Raw genomic sequence first — 6,213 nt, 5'->3', positions numbered from 1 at the left:
TAATGAACGGCCTCTGTTCTCTTGTCTTCCAGCCATAGAAAACACCACCACTTCCAATTAAATTCTACATGATTTATGGAAACCCACAAGCTCACTTGCCTTAATTCTTCCTTCTTCTGCTCTTGTGATCCTATTAAATTTCTTCCTTAAAATCTAGTGCTCCTTACTCTGAAATGGTGTGGGTTGTCTGCAAAAAATTTGGAAAAAAGAATGGGCTAAAGGAAATCTGAAAAATAGTAATAGCTTCCTATCACTTAATGAGCAGTACCATGTTCCCAAAAAAAGGCACTGTACATTTTAGTAAGGAATATATTCATTACCTTAGTAAATCCTACAAATCTCTATAATCCCCCCTTGAAAGAGGGCAGATTGTCCCTGCTTTATGTATATGAGAAACAGAGACATGGAGGGATAGTCTTTTCTAAGGTTCCGTAGTAAGTGGCAAAGCTGAAGCAAGGAGGCCTGGTATGTTGTTGACATCATGTTACTCATGATTACTAATCTTGTTCCATGCTATGGTTAGGTATCCATGATCTGTATACTTGTAGAAGTCAATGAAAGTATTACTGATTCCTAAAACCATTTTTAATATTTCAAACACGGAAATTAATTCATGCATTTCCCAATGAAATGGTGGCACGGTCTAACAAAACATGTTAATTTTCTTTGTTTGGGCTGGAATTCTTTTTTTTTTTTTTTTTTTTTTTAAATTAACCCAGAGCAGCAGTTCTGGTTGATTAGAGTACTAGCAAGGTGAAGGAAGTCTCCTTAATGCAGTTTGACATTCAAACCAACCAACCAATCAAACAAACAAACAAATGGAAATTTAAAATATAGGTTCATCGGATAAAAGAATGACAATAACCATGAGAATATTTGGTCTTGTAGTGAGGAGAACACTGTTTTGTAGAGACAGGGCAGGTATATGTGCAAACTCCAGACACATGCAATGTTGTAAACATAAATCGAATGCTTTGGCCTATATGCTGCCTTCCTTTGTATCTCCCAGGAATTCTGGATAAATACCAAAATGGGTGGGTTAGGTCAAGGTATCATCTGAACAGTTTTAAGTTGGCCCTGAATAAAGAGTGAGAATTGAGTCAAAACAAATTGAATATGCATTTCCATGTAGAGGAGCATAAACACCGTACAATAACAATCTCACTTGTTCATCATATTCATGTAGCAAGTATGCATTGGGTCAGGTACCAGACTAGATGCCAAGTGTAGAAATGAAAAAGTCAAGGACTATCTCATGGAGCCTTGCAAAGACGGCTGAAGCATCAATAAAACAGTTTACCATGGAATGATTAAAGCTATAAGAGAAACACATACTCAGCAAGACAGTGACAAAAAAGAGGAGTTAAGTAAGGCTTTTCTGACTTACCCAAGCTGAGTAAAACATGTGAGTTCTTTCTTGAAAGATGATGGACCAGGAATTGGCCAGATAGGAAAGGAAAAAAAGAAAAGGGGGAAGCCACTCATCATCCTGAGATATCACAGTGAATATGGATAGTCAGTGAATACAACTCTGTTTTCAAATCATTGAATAAGATACTTATTTTCCAGTTTAGTCAATGGAGGATATGTGCAATTTAATGAAATGAGCTTCTTGAAGTATCTTTGCAACCCTGAGAGATTGACTTGCATAGTGTAGCTGCTCAATAATTTTTTTTTGACTCTTGGTTGGGCATAAGGACATCCAGAACATGTGGTACAGTGAAGAACATTGGAATCTTTTGAAATGTATTGATGCTCAAGCCTTAGAGGAGAGTGATGTCACAGAACTGATTACATTTGTAGGAAATAATGAGGTGGAGAGGGCTGTGGGTAAGCCCCAATGATAAGCATTGATATGGTCACCAGTTGGCCCCAACAAAACAAATATTTATGTTGGGGACTATAGTTTGTTTGGTTGCAAAGGGCAAGGCACAAGAGTGAGTAATGGGGTAATGTCTTGTTAAAAAAAACTCTCAAGAATAGGAGAAAAAGACTTGAATTTCACTAGCATGGATCTATGCTGAGAGCTCTGGTAGAGCAACAGGTTAATGGTTCTTGTTTTGACTTGGCAGCCATTCTGCATAAACTAATTGTTAGTTAATGATATTTTACTGCCTATGTCTCATACAAATTGGTCTTTTCAATCTCATCTTCCCAGAGTGGTTTCTTACTAAGCATAGCATTCTGCAAGACTCAAACCACAGAAGTGCTTGATGGCTTCTCTCTTGTAACATGCGCTTTTTTTGAAGTCATGTGAAGCCATGATAGAAGATAAACTTATGAGCAACTTTCACATGTACTCTGATAAAAAAAAAAAAAAACCAGACATGAGTTTTCTAAATATGGACAGGTCTTTGGGGGGGCATTAAGAAACATTGAAATGATCAGTAGCTTGGGGGAAACATCCCTTTTTCCTAGTATGGACTAGAGAATCACTGAAATGTAGCTAGGGAATATCTGTAGGTTTTACTTCATTAAAATGACTAATATATATGTGGAGATGCAGAGGTTAATTACATGATCTTAGGCAGGCACATGCATCTACAATGAAGAGAGCTTCAACCACCAACATAATACCACTTTAATGTCTGAGGGATCCTAAGTTTCCATTTTCAAATCCTGTGCCTTCCTAAAATTTTCTGGAGCCCACCCTGTTACCAACTTGAAGACTAATGCTTGAATATTAACATATTTAATAGTTAAGTTTTCCTAATTGTCTGAAGACCAACTTGGGACCTCATGGTGTTCTCCTTCCCTGCTAGCCACTAACCCAAATCCCAAAGATTCTGTAAATTGCACCTCTTTCTGGAGGCCTTCCATCATGCATCCTTTGAATATCTTTGGTGCTAGGGGCTGGCTTTGAATGGGAACTGTCCTATCTCTAGTTCCGTTATGTCTGTATAACCTGTGCCTTTAGCTAGATCTCAAACCCCTGTAGACACAGGCACATCTTTTCCATCTTATGTGTTCTCTATCCCAGACCCGAACATGGAATATGCCTTCAATGGGATCAACCTGTGGTGATCCTACCCTGTGCACAATGACATGTACAGAAAGGTTTAAAGGAAACAAGGATATATTGAACACTTACTGTATGCTAGGTCTTGGCTCAGGTTCTTTACATACATTATTAATTCTTATTTATTTAGCAACCCTGAAAGTTAGTACTCACATTTTAGAGCTGGGAAAACAGAATCAGAGAGTGTTAATAAGTAAGAACCAATATTTAAAGACAGAAAAGCCTGACACCAAGGCTCTAGAGCCTTTCTTTTCAATCCTGTGCCATCTTTTATCCTGACCAGAGGCCACTCAGGCTCCTGACTTTAACTAATATACTGCAAAGAGAGTGAATAAAAGGGATAGAGTGTTAAATAAGTCTATGCTTACTGCTTGACACTATTCCTCCACAACCACTGCCCATAAGATATATTGATATGAAGCCTAGGAAGTGAAGCTAGTGCAGTAACTTGTAAGACTTCCCCTAGAAGGTAGAGTCAGTCATTATTATGGGACCCATTTTAAGTGAGATACTTACATCTCACAGTTGCTTCACCCATGGACACTTCTTCCAATTAAATACAATCAATGAGAAAGAAGCAGACGAAAGGAGATGTAGCTCAGAAGGATTTGGTTTTTGTAGGTTCAGTGACTGACTCCTAGGTTTTAATTAGCTTTTTGTTACCAGGACATTCTAAAGAAATAATTTTTTATGACCCTGAGAGGTCTGGCAGTCATTGCTTTTTTAAACACTGATTTGCATATTCAAACATTCAGTCAAACATGAATTGAGAGAGATTGGCCTTTGCCTGTGATGCTGAGCACAGACTCTGTCTCATGCCTCCCTGATTTTACCAGTGCTGCCCTCCCTCCCATGCCATTTGCCGAGAGGAGACATCCTTTCTAACAAATGTCACTCAAACTTCACCTTCCCTGAACCCTGTCATGTTCTTGAAAACACAGGTCCCTCTACCTCTGAGATCCCAACTTTGGGATGCTTTTGGCATCTCTCTCCTGCTCTTCAATGTGTTAAAAGCATGGGTCTCCACTCAAGACATCTGATTATTTGAGGAGGCAGTACTGCATGGTGGTACTGAAGACTATCTGATTTCTGATCTAGACTCAGCTTCCACATGGATAGAAGCGATATCTCTTAGGTTGCTGGGGGAGCTAAATGAGATAGATGATTTTAGTCAAATGCTTATTAGTACATGCCTTCAACTAGCATTAGCTATTTATATTGCTGCTATGCAGCCCCCCAGACTCCCTTTGACCATCTGTTGGGTGCAGAGAGCTGATGGAGACTGGTCCCTATCCACTTGTATGGCCCCTGCTCTGTATCAGGCAAGTGCCATTTGTTGTGCTTGGCATGTTTTCCCCAACTCTCTGTGGCATTCTGATCCTTGTTGTGAGGGTTGACCTAAGCTGCACCTTCTCTGGAGTCTCCTGACCCACCGAGCCCAGGGATCCTACAGACTGAATTCCGACAGTGTGCACTTATCTGGGATGACTAATTGTCACATTCTATCTTCTCATCACTTTGTTTCTCAGTTGTCTACATCTGATGTCAGACTCGTGGTGAGAACCTTGGAGGCAGGGACTGTGCCAGGATTTTCCTCTCTTCTCAGAGGATGGATAAGGGCTGTCCCACACAATCGTAGAGCCTCAGCCATCATAGATTCTGGGACAGTCTTTCAGTTGATGTTTTTTTTTGTTAGTGCCTTCCACCATGCTGGACACTGAAGTACATCTGTGAACAGAGGACCCAAGGCACCCCAAGCACCCCTGGGGTTCATCCTAGCCCAATTTACAATCCAATAGGATTGTTTTTTGTTAGTGCCTTCCACCATGCTGGACACTGAAGTATATCTGTGAACAGAGGACCCAAGGCACCCCAAGCACCCCTGGGGTTCATCCTAGCCCAATTTACAATCCAATAGGCAAGTCAACACATGAAAGAAGGCAGTAGTTCAAGATAGTGTTAAATATGCAGCAGATCTCTTGCAGAATGACTGGGGGTGAAAGCCTATGGTCAGCCTCTCCTCTCATTACTCAACAATCAGATACAGTATTTCCTAAGGAGTGTTCTCTTCAATAGCCACCAGGCCAGAGGCTCAACTACAGGAAAATGCAGGGGCCTATTGTCAAAAGCAGTTGGAAAATACATCCTGTGTGTTTATTCCCTGTTGGAGCTACACAATTTATTTGAGTATATTAAAGGTATTGATACTGCAGTAAAGACATTTCTATTTTGTTTAAGCTGCCATTTCCCCAAACTGTTCTGATAGAACTTTTTGTCTGTCTTTTAATATTTAGCACCCATTAGTGTTCCCTGAAACCCATGCCTATGGAACAAGCTTTGGGATATACTGATTATGTTGAAGAATATTTATTCCCAGCAAAATTCTTTTTTTTTAAGATTTTATTTATTCATAAGAGACACAGGCAGAGGGAGAAGCAGGCTCCATGCAGGGAGCCTGACGTGGGACTCGATCCAGGGACCCCTGGATCACACCCTGGGCTGAAGGCAGCGCCAAACCGCTGAGCCACCAGAGCTGCCCCCAGCAAAATTCTTTTTTAAAAAATGTTTATTCATTTGTTCATGAGAGACACAGAGAGGCAGAGACATGGGCAGAGAGAGGAGCCACAGGGAGCCCAATGTGGGACTAGATCCAGAGACTCTGGGATCACAACCTGAGCCAAAGGCAGACGCTTAACCATGGAGCCACTCAGGCATCCTCTCAGCAAAATTCTTATTTGCATACCCCACAGAGAGGTTGGTCCCCATGTCATTGCCAAGCTATGCAATTTAGGCCAAGCAGAAGGAACTGCACTGAGTGAGCCAATACTGAGCTTATCTTCTTAATTCAGTTAGATCTCACATCCTCTAATCATTAAGCACCTACTGGGTTCCAGTAAATGTTCTAGATGCTGGGAATAGAGGAGAGAGCAGAGAGCACTGTTTCTCTCATCATGGAACCATCCACATGTCCTGCTGGATGAGGGCAGTCACCTCCTCCCTGGCCTTTCCTATAACTTATTCTCTGCAGAGCAGCCAAAGTGAACCTCCACAAGTTCAGGCAGATCATAGCACTGCTTTGTTCAGTTCCTCAAGGGCCTTTCACCTCATGCAGAGCCATAGCCAGTCATTTACAGTGATCTGTAACTGAGCTGTCCTCAACTCCAGCCACTGACCACACGTGGCTTCTTAAATTT

This window comes from Nyctereutes procyonoides, unplaced genomic scaffold (assembly GCF_905146905.1).
Source record: "Nyctereutes procyonoides isolate TBG_1078 unplaced genomic scaffold, NYPRO_anot_genome, whole genome shotgun sequence".
Classification (NCBI taxonomy): Eukaryota; Metazoa; Chordata; class Mammalia; order Carnivora; family Canidae; genus Nyctereutes; species Nyctereutes procyonoides.
Note: the sequence above shows the minus strand (reverse complement) of the source record.